Raw genomic sequence first — 11,467 nt, 5'->3', positions numbered from 1 at the left:
GAACACTTGTTTTGCCTCTTTGTACAGCTTTGACAGCTCCGTCAAGCGTTGCTGCTCCTGTGATTACATCATCCACGTAAATCGCTTTCTGTAGTTTTTCTGTAGTATCTGGAAATCGCTTAGCCACTTCTTTCAAATGGTGCTTGATTGTAGCTGCCAGAAGAAACGTGCTCGTTGTTGTACCAAAAGTAACTCTAGTCATGTGCCAGGTTTGTACGTCATTCAGCTGCCTACCGTCAGCGTCGTGCTTCCACCACAGAAATCTCATGGCATCTCTGTCCTCTTCATGGATTGAAATTTGTAGGAATGCCTTCTCCACGTCTCCTACTAGGGCCACCTTTTCATTTCGAAAGTTGATTAACAGCGAAAGCATGTCTTCGTTTAAATTAGGTCCCGCCTCCAGATTGTCGTTTAATGACATACCTTGCTGCGTGTGTGAAGAGGCGTCGAACACTACAGAACTTTAGTCGTCGCTCGGTCCTCTCGAATAACCGCATGATGTGGCATATAGTAACACAACGTAGTCAGTGGTTCTTCGGATTCCTGAACCTCTTCCGCGACTCTCACGGTCATATATTCTGAGATAGCTTGATCGTAGCGACACAGCATTTCTTCGTTTTTTTTTACCTTTTCGACAGTTGGAGGAGTCTTTTCATTGCATTGTCTTTGTTGATTTCAAGTTGACGTTTTCTGTCCAGGGCAAGCTGACTTGATAAGGACCATTTAGTTGTAGTATCTTATTCTCGAATTCTTCTACAATTTCATCTTCTGTAGTAGTGCAACTATGTTGTTTGATTCCCATTGATTCCAAGCTCCAAAACCTCTGTAGCTCTTGCTGCAGTTTTGTTTCCGCAGCTTCAACAACCTTCAGAACCCTGACTGCTTGATTTTGTGCTTGAGTTATATGTGTTTTAGTTTGCTCCGATCGGCCTTGCAGTACCCAACCCAGTATTGTCTCGACAGCCATCAATCTGCTTTCGATTTTTTGTGTTCTGCCCGTGACGAACTCCCAGTAATAATCTGAGCCGATGAGCAGCCCATCTGTTGCAGTAGTCGCGGTTCTGTCATCTGCCACTTGTAGCTTTAGTTGATTCAGTTTCTCGTTGAGTTTGTGATTTGGAGCAGGTAGATAACTGTGTGAGATGACGTCGACTTGTAGAGCTTCGATCACCGTGGCTGACTTCTTTTCTCGCGTCGCTATAGTTACTTGCACCACGTTCATTTGTTTGAATTTTTTGTCTCCTCCGAACGAAACAATTGTCAGCCTTTCCTTTCGTATTATCTTCGCACCTATTTCTTGTGCTAATCCAGCTTCAATAAATGTCCGCTGGCTTCCGCTGTCCAATAACAAACGGCAATGTCGGCCACCCTTTTCGCCATCTATCCAAGCTACAGCTGTCTGCAAAAGCACAAAGTTTTGCTTTAGATTCTCAATTGCATGTAGAGTAGACCTTTTGTTGTGACCTGATCTGCCTTGCCTCACCATTCTACGCACTGATATTGTCCTTTGCATTGCTTGCATATCACTCTTACTCTACAAATACGTGCGGTGTGTTTTGGCCGGGTGCATCTGAAACATGCTCTATTCTCGTTTAGAATGGCCTTTTTTCCGTCATAGGAATGTTCCTACGACAGTCCTTAGTTGCGTGGTTGTTCTGCTTGCAGAACAGGCAGCTTCTGTTTTCTGAGCTATAAAAGCTGGAAGTTGTTCTCAGCTGTCTGCTGTTATCCCTTGTCTTCTCAGTTATCCTTTCCTGTTCACGCTGTGTTTCTTCCCGAAACGATATTTGCTCTCGCAGAAATGACCTGAGCCTGTTCAACTTTTACTCACATTTTTTTCCTGTTGTGCTGCTTTGTGCGCTAGCTTCCATGTTTGAGCTGTTTCTCATTGCTTCTTTTGACTTGAACTGCAGGGATAACTGCGGTGGAATTGCTCTTTTCAACGCTGTCAATAACATTGACGCGAAACTCTCGGTCTCCACCTTCAATGATTTGAGTGCCAATGTGTTGACCTTCACTCTGTTCACTAGCTTGCGTAGTCCATCAGTTTCTTGCGCCGATTTTACTTTCTCTAGGCTCAATAGCTCGGTCATATGCAGCTCCACTGATTGTTCACGATTTCCGAACGTTGTTTGCAGAATTTTTATCGCTTCATCATAATGGTCTTCTTCGGAGTACTGAAGCCCTTCTACCACAGACGCTGCCTTTCCGGTTAGAGATGCTAATAAATAATTGAACTTTTGTCCCTTGCTCATGTTAGGTCTGAGGTGAACTGCTGACTCGTATTGAGCCCAGAAGCGGTTCAACTCCAAAGCTCTTCCGCCAAACTTTGTCATTTCTAGCTTAGATAGTTTAACTAGTTCCTTTGCTTCTTGTTCTCTACTTGATGCGGCCTGCCTTGTTCCGTTATTTAAATCCACCTGTGCAGGCTCTCTCATTCTGAACTCTATGGTGGACAAGATCTTCGTTATTTTCATGTCATACTCTATTATTCTCTCGAATTCATCTTCGGCAGTATCTTCAGTTAAAAATGTCTCCATTTGTTCGTTGGCGTTCTTGAGGCTTTCGCTTATTCCCTTAATCTGCGCGTGCGTTGAGATCAACTCTTCTGTGTTAGCTCCTTCATTAATTTGCTGTTCTGCTGAGTTGATGAGCTGCGTTATCTTGGAGCGAAGCGCTTTCCTCTTCTTCGTTATTACTTCTTTGCTCATTGCTAGGCGGTAAAATGACCTCTTACTTGTCAGTCAGCCGTTCCGATGCTTTTGGTTTTCACTTCGGTCTCGTCGTTCGATCCAGGTTGATTTGCTGCTCCACCGCCGTTTTCTTATCGTCTGCTTCTTTGCAGGTTCACCTTCTTGTGGGCGGGGAGGTAGTATCCTGGTTCACGGCACCATTGTTAAAACGATCGAGACCGGTGACTGCTTCGAACATGAACGGTTTATTGAAGAAGTGAAGTGGCGCGCGCTTGCGCCAAGGAGCCGTTCTCTTGCTCTTAGTCTTCGAGTATCTTGATGATTATATTTTACAGCCCACTCACATGTAGACCGCCTCATTTCTTTTTTGTTCACGCATCGGGAAAGTTTTTTCATCATAAGAGACAAAGAATACCCAAATTTAATGCGTTTTGTAGAATCAGCTGTAAGTTTTCACTAACTCTGTACTGCAGAGCGCAGCTTCAGGCAACCAGTGTAAAGGCTATGTCACCCCCCCCCCTCCAATACAAAAATGGGCTCGCAACAGAAATGCTTCGTAACATTTTACGCTTAACTGTCATGATTAGCATGCAGTCTTCATATGTATAACTTGGTTAGGTTCTATGTGGCTTTACCACATGGCGAATGCCTATTGTGCGTGGACGTAGCATAATAACATCATTGAATGTGGCACCATTGATTTCATCCGCGACATAGCATGCGAACGCTTAATTAATAGTTTGTTTTTATTTTTGTGAGTGCCATCCTGTCGGATGTATTTCCTGATTTTGCGATTGCGAGTTCAGGGTGCCATTTATGATTTGCATAGCGCAATCTATCGTTAAGACGAGGCTTTGTTTCAGACTGGGCTAACAGAATTGCTGGCTTGAGGTCAGTTTTGCGTGTCACGCAACGCTTATAGTCGGCTACATTTTTAGAAGACAGCGGCATCTGTCCCCTCAAAGGCTGATGCACACCAGCCTCCACCAATGGACGCGCACTCTAGGCTGACGTCATAAGCCGGATGGCCGGTGACCCCGCCGACGGAGAACATGCAGCCCACGCTTCGAGCTGGGCCGAGTCGCGTCAGCTGGACTACTTCTTTAATCGAGCATGCAATCGGCTGCCGCGCTTCAGTCATCTGGGTGGAGCCTCTCCTGTCTTCCTAAGTTGTACCCGACTATAGTCTGACAGCACGTAGTTCATCTAGAAATCTGCCTGCTGATGACGAAGTACCTGGAAGTGTAACTTCCATTTTATCATAAAGTGAGCAGATTACTTTAATTTGGTGAGCTGATGGACACGTCGGCTCATGTAGAGACGCGCAATTTCAGAAGTCAGAAATAGAAAACTGAATACTTTTTTCACGCGTTAGCACCTGCCCGAAGTTCATTATGTTGACCATTGTGTGGATGAGATTGAAAGCATCGTGAAGGAGTCAGAGTCGGCGTGAAGTGAAATTCCTCGAACTGTAAACGTGTTTTTTTTCCTATTTTCTGTGATTTTCGTGCTTTTGCAGGAAGAATATGTGTACTAGACACCGTAATAATATAAATTCAGAACGCATAGTAATCTGGCAACTCTCTGTATCCCATCTGCCAACTTTCGTACAGCATTCTTGGGGTGAGGATCTCTATTGCAAAGCCTGGCAAAATGATTCTTCTTCTGGAACCTTTGGCAGGTAGCTCCCCAGGCTGGGCATCTCGTCTTTCCCTTTTATGACTCCATGTAACTTCACAGCATGACCACCTTTCTACTTTGTTTCTGCTCTTTCCAGTGCTTCTGACTAGTACCTCTACTAATGTTCTGTTTCTTGATAGTGAGCTTCTGCGCCGTCTCTTCGGGCACACGCCGTTCCATGGGGGCTGCTTGGCATTCGGCGTCTTCAAGGCTTCACTCGACTGCCAGCAGTTGCGTTAACGTGATGTCCGTTTCACGCAGTGCGCTGCGCCACAGCTGGGAGAATGACGTGCCTTCCATTATCTGTGAAACAAGTTCACTGCCGACGTCTGCGAACTCATAAGTCACCGAAAGTTTTCTCAGCCGTACTTGGAACTGGTCGAGCGTTTCTTCTGGCTTCTGTCTTCCTTGTCAAAAAACATGGCGGTCATAAAAGGTGTTCTTTTTGAGTGCAAAATGGTCCTCCAGGCGTTCCACGGCGATTTCGTAATCTTCTCCTTACTCAGACAGAGTCAAGAATGTGTTGTACACAGCTTCTCAGGCGTATAGGGGCGGAGCATGGCGCGCTTGCGTGGGGTATAGCTGTGATGTTATCGGCTAGCAGGAAGTTATCGAAGCGTGCTTGCCATCTTAGCCACCACGGTGCGAGCGATGTTGCATCCGAGTGTGTATCAAAAGGCAGAAGGCAGGCAGGAGCGTCTCCATGCTTCATACTTGAAACGTGGCACGGTGAATGGAATTGTATCTTCTGTGCGGGGCACTGCGTCGTGCGTCTCAGCGTCTTGTCGTTTTCACACTTCTTGCCTTTGTTGTCTTCTCAAACAGGACACATCCTCGTCGCCAAGTTATGTAGCATCGGAACCCGGTCAGGGAAACATCTAATAAACACATCTGAAGCCGATACTAACAGATTAACATCGTTTATTTGTACAAGCGTACCCACATGCCGCCTAGCCCTCTCTTCCAATCCCCTCTCTAGCTACGGCCTTCCTCCGTCTTCTCCGGCAGTGCGCCTAGGTGGCGCCGGCTTTTAGTTACGAAGACACTACAACACTCTTGGTCCCTGCCTAATGCTTACACAGCGTTTTGTGGTTCAGATTTCTCTAACGTAAACCTTCACTCTGTGTGCATGCAGACACTTCGGGATGAAGAACAGTGCAAAAGACATCAACTATCTACATCTCTGGCTAGGTCCCCGAGCGTGGCGTCTCTATTCCAGAGCCGAATATTAAGAACAGCAACATAGTTAAATGCAAAATCAACGTCTGGAATTTACGTGTGATTCAACCCTTACAAAAATGAGTATTGAATTTCCGTTGTCGATTTGTTGAACTATCATTGATTCCATGGAAATTCTATGAAATTACAACACTCAATGAGCCAGCACAATGAGATTTCATTAAAAATTCCGTTGTGCATTGCTCAATAAGTTTTCTGTTGACGAATTTTCATGGATTTTTTGTTGCATTTTCTCACTTAAGGCGCGCGATCCAATGAGGGAAGCCAGGCATCCTGGCTAACTGTTTGCTTTACGTTCGGATATGCGCTGCCATCGTAGGCCGAAGATTGCCATTCTTGAATTTTTGAGGTCACTCTCCCACCTCCCCCAATCCCCCCTCCCCCCGTCTTACCCATTGGCGGATCCAGAAAAGAGACCCTGCGACAAAACAGCGAAAACGTTGTCCGTGTTTACTTCTCTCCGCCCACGTGTAGCCTCGCGCTCTAAGCACATACTTCAGGATGACGCACCAACTTGCCCAAACTTACGTTTCCTGCTGTCCACGAGCTAACCACTGAGCGCCTCTTTTGTTGCGCTAATACCCCTCATCATTTATTTACAATGGCTGGCGATAGCATGCCTAGCTTCATGTCTTGCTCAATGCGTGCAGAAGCAGACAGAATACTAACAGATGACTGGTTTTTGAACTTGTGTTTCGAACCCATCATACGTCGATGTATGGATCCCACTGGTGTCTACTAAAATGTCTATTACGTGGCATCGCAAGCTATCACGCGGATACAGAGCCAGTGGTTTGGCGACCTCGAGTAAATTTTCACTATTACTTTACGGCAAGACATGCAACAAAATGCAGTGCGATTCCCACCGACGGTTGGCAGAGGTCGTGCGACCAGCCACAATGATGATGATGATTATTATTATATTTATCGGCATCAAAAACCTTTGAAACAGGGCGGAGACATATGTCACCTAGCCTGCTTGGTTTATTCAAGATTTACAACATCTGTAAATGGCGACTCGACTCATGGAGACTCATGTTCATAGCAGCAAGCGCGACCTGCCCAATCGCATCAACAAAACATTTCGCGATTGATGCCGTTCACGTCTGCTCGCGCCGTCATCGCCGCGTAACATAATCTTCAGCGCATTGGTTAACCAGCTTTGCCACTGCGTTCGCGCGACTGAGAAATCAAGCTCTTAGCGAATGAGCCAGAACAGTGGTGATTCACGATCATTTGCGATCGGCTGCTTTGTGACCAAATTGATCGAAGTGTGGCCTTTGAGATCTGGTGCGCTGAGGTGATCTCGAAGGCTTTGCCTAAGTGTTGTCCTCAACACTAAATGATTGTTTTAACGCAGCCAATAGTCATTTGCACAAGGAGGTATTTTATTTTATTACACTCTCTGTATAGCTGACGACATATAATAAAATACTGAAGTTTTTCGAAAAAAAATGATGTTCGATGCTTTTACCAAACTTAGCGAAAACTAAAAAAGTTAACAAGCAACATTGGTATATCATTTTTTTGCGTTTGTTTTTGTCGCCATTTCTCATTTTTTTTCTTGGTCGGCGTGTGCGCCACGTGTGTGCCGTGAGCTCTAAGCACGTGAGTTTGTGTTGTCATCTGCTGCTGCGCGATAAGGAACATTTTGTCAAGAGCGTACAAGACGAAAAGCGGGATGTATCTATATACCGTCCGTGCCTTGGCTGACGCGGAGGTGTGCTACCGACTCGGCTGCGTGGACGCGGGCACGAAGAAAGGAGCGCCGACTGACCAACGATACTTTGACTGCGGTAAGCACTTGTCTCGTGTTGTGTGTATAACTGATTTCCTAGCTGAATGTATGTTTCACGCCTGGTTCACGGCGCCAGTGTCAAAGAATTTTGTGCGGGGCCGGTCCGGTGTGCGTGTGGCGTGTTGCATTTCGCCTTCCGCCGATGGAGCGCCAAGGTGTGGGCATGTCGTCCGTTTAAGCTGAGCATTTAGCAGCCAGGCCGATTTATCTATACTGCAGTTTAAGCAAGTTTGTCGCAATCAGACCACCTAAATACTGAACTGCAACAAACCACTTAAACAGGGGCGCTTGTTCGTGTGTTCTCATGCTCGTCCCTACCCGTTGCGCTGCAAGGTCGCGGGTTCAGCTCCGGCCGCGGCAGCCGGATTTCGATTGGGCGAAATGCAGAAACGCTCGTGCTTAGATATAGGTGCTCTTTAAAGATTCCCAGGTGGTTAAATTTAATTCAGAGCCATACACTGTGGTGTGGCTTATAATGATATTATGGTTTTGGCTCGTAAAATCCCAGAATGTGATTGATGAACATAATGTATGACCCTGTTTTTTAAGTGGTACTATTACAGCGGGGCCCATGCCACATCCGTTTATGTAAACATCGAACTCGCTGTTCGTCATTTTGTTGTATCGTTATAAAATAATCATGCAGAAATGTCGTGAACGATATCGCGTCATGTCTAAAAAAACTGTCAGTTTGATCGTTCGCGAATGGAATGCTATCGTATTGTAAAAAAAAAAGAAAATAAATGCTCACAGCGCATGGGATCGACGCCACCAGTTTCCCTCCCATCCTTGGATATCTTTTTCACGTTGCAAAACTATTTCTACGAAATTATTGTTCTATACTGTTAATAATTTGAAAACCAATATTTTACTCGTGGCGTATGATAGAAAAAACACGCTAGCCAGGTGTTACTATAAGTATATTCCTTCGCGCAAAAGAAAATGGAAAATAAGATCTGTGAAAGTATGCAAGCCAGAGAGAGAAAATATGCAAGTCGGAGGACTGACAAGAATTGCGACTTTTATGTACTCGGCGCAGAAAAGTGCCTTTAGCCGATGTTATATTGTCAGACATTTCTTTTGAAGTTCTTTAGATGTTCTGCAAAAAGCTGTCGGTAAAAGAAATTGGTTGTTGGTATTTCACTATATCTAAAACATATGCCGTGAACAATAAAAGTTCAACTGATTCATTCAGTCACATAAAAACAGTGTTAACACAGTAGCTGGTACCAACATACACTTACCTAAATAAGCATCAAGTGCTTATTTACATCTTTTATACTTGAGGGCATTTCGTTGTGCAGCTTGCACAATACTGCGTTTATACAATTCTTTAAATAGCGGCATCCACAGCATCTGGAGAAAAGGGTATGGCAGTTGCTGGTGCAAACTTGCGTGACACATCAGCAGCAGAAAACATTCTTATACCAACCGGTTAATGCTTTGTGTGAATGTAAAAAGAATGTTTGAGACTGTTACCTGCGTTCGTGAATATTCTTACACACAGAATAAACAGTGGTAAGACAACAAGCCACAGTTGAACATGCCCTTCCTCGTAAAAAGTTCCTGTGCACGTGCTCCATAATACTTATGAGTGTGTAGGTGTTGAGGCCCTCTAGCAGCATTATGTAGGAATTCCATGACTATGGACAAGAAAAACAGAAAAACACTGCAACAATGTTGTTCCTGTTAGCCTTCGATCCGTGCCAGCTTTTATAAGGAATATTGAATACTGTGGGATCTTAAAAAGAAGTTATGATGTGCTCATACTGCTGATTTTTACGTTCCTTTTGCTGCTAGAAAAAATAGCTATGGTAATTTTTTTTCATTCAAAACCATCTATGCAGCATGTGTGCCACTCAAGTGCAACAGTTCACGAGGTATCCCAGGCCCCGAAAGAAGTTGGAAGAAGATGCAAGCGCAGCATGCCAATGTTGTTGGTGAGAGCCTTGTAACATTGTCACATCATACATAAATTTTTAAAATGCTAATCTCGTAAAGCAGTTACTAGCACACAATGTTGCAGAAATTCAAACAAGACAGAACTTGCAGAAGAAGAAGAAGGCTGGAAGAATGGTTAAACAAAAATATCACTAGGACCAACATTTTGGCAAGGGAATTGTCTTAAGTCAAGCCAGCACCTGATTTCTGCTCCCCCACTTCTTTGGGGGAAGATGAGAATGATGCAGGCAGTGCATAGAGTAAGGTGAGGGAATTGTAAGTGTTCAAAAAAGAGGACAGAAAGAAAACAAGAAGGTGTAGGTTTCTTGTAATAGAGAACGTGTAGGGCTACTAGTGTTGCTTAATCGAAGTAGGGGTGACAAACCTAGAAGACAATTTGTGTGTATGCAAGTGTTTCCTTTGTTGGGCCTAGTTAAACGAGAACAAAGATATATGGTTTGGATATTGCAAAAGAAAGAGCAATAAAAGAAAGAACTAGAATCTCAGGTGTATCCAGATATTTTTGATCAAGCCAAGAAGCATGAAATGAAAGCGAAAGGCACGAATGCACATCTTGTCGAAACCAGAGGGCATTAAAGTAGAGATAAAATAAATGATCGATTGAGTTATTAATTCATCATAGCCCACCCGCTAGCACACACACACAGTCCTAGGTGTATTTGTGCTCTAGATGACTATGATGGCACATTTCAAAACATTGTTGGCTGTTTGCGACACGCTACCTTTTTTGTTGCTCTTTTTTTTTAAAAGACCTGCAAATCTTTTTTAATAGAAGATTCTCGGCTTCACTCAGCTCTCACATATACCTTATTGCTATCACAAGGTGGCATTAACCCTACATATGCTAAATGCTAGCCTCGCCATTAGCAGGACCTTAGCAGCCATACGAAGATGAAGAGCCTCTTCACGTTTGCGTCAGGCACATTATGCATGAAGTTCATTTAGTTCAGCAGGCTTCATGGACCTTATGAAGATTTGAGGTCTTTCACTTAGTCATAAAAAGAGCTATACAGGAAGTAGTGCATTGCAAACAGACACAATATTCTCAAATATGCTTTGCAAGCCTTGTGTTGATGTAGTGACCATATGTTAATTTTAAAGTTGTAATTTGTGATAAGCATTTAGGCAAGAACACAAAAATATTAGGTTTGTTCTCGTGCATGATAAGAACATCAAGGTAGTTCACTGCATAGAAGTTCATTGACGATCCTGTGTCGCAGCAGAGACATCACTCTTGCCACATTTACCATGGCTCGTTATACTGTTCTTATACCTTAGGCAGAATAATTTCACCTGCATTAAACCACAAAAGCTTTAAGCACTAATATAACTTGCTTACTTTTATGGCTTTAAGCATAATCTTTCACTGCTATTGATGATGGTACATGTTGGTTATCTTACTGATTACATCTTTTTTTTTTCAGAATATGCCAGCACGAAGTTTCCAGGCGCAAGTGTTTCTTATATAAAAGAAAGCCTATTCTCTCCCCTCACAAGGGAAATAAAATCACTATATAAAAATGCCTTTTCATGTGCCTTTTTTTGTTTTCCTGTTGGCTGCAGTTAATATTCAGCCTCAGTGAGCCAAATCTTGCTACTTTAGACCTTAGTGAGATATATCCCAGTACAATGAAAATACAATGAAAATTCATCTCGATCTAAATCCAATGAATATACAATAACGAACCAATGGAAAAACAACACAATAATAATACAACAGATTTCCAATGGATTCACGGTGGCCACTTTTCCATGACTACTCAACAAATATACAATGAAATACCAATAAAAATTCCACAATTTTTTTGTTGATGTTGGCACGGAATATCAATAGAAAACCAATGGAATTCCAACAACATTTTTTGTAAGGGAACTGCACTATGAGTGGTTCAAAAGCTACACCTTCGGTAAATAACGAGCGAGCCTTGTCCATGCTCGTTCATCTCTACCACCGCGGTGTGTTCCTTTGATGGTGCGCAGTAACAAATTCATGGACTTGCATACCAATATTCCTGTTTTACAGCGATGCCACTCCAACCACAAGCTCTCCAACACATTATGTGCGTGTTTTCATGGGGGTCCTAGAAATACAGCA

The 11,467-nt window shown here is 43.6% G+C and overlaps 1 long non-coding RNA gene across 1 annotated transcript; it reads left to right on the top strand.

Annotated features, from left to right (window-relative positions):
• The first annotated feature begins 7,239 nt into the window (after positions 1-7,239).
• LOC119462885 (uncharacterized) lies at positions 7,240-11,164 on the top strand. The gene is made up of 3 exons (XR_005194267.2): positions 7,240-7,408; positions 9,258-9,350; positions 10,797-11,164. It is a non-coding gene; the product is annotated as an uncharacterized LOC119462885 (long non-coding RNA).
• The last annotated feature ends 303 nt before the right edge of the window (positions 11,165-11,467 follow it).

This window comes from Dermacentor silvarum, chromosome 8 (genome assembly GCF_013339745.2).
Source record: "Dermacentor silvarum isolate Dsil-2018 chromosome 8, BIME_Dsil_1.4, whole genome shotgun sequence".
NCBI classification, from domain to species: Eukaryota; Metazoa; Arthropoda; class Arachnida; order Ixodida; family Ixodidae; genus Dermacentor; species Dermacentor silvarum.
The sequence above is the reverse complement of the archived record's forward strand: the minus strand, read 5'-3'. Positions and strand labels throughout refer to the sequence as shown.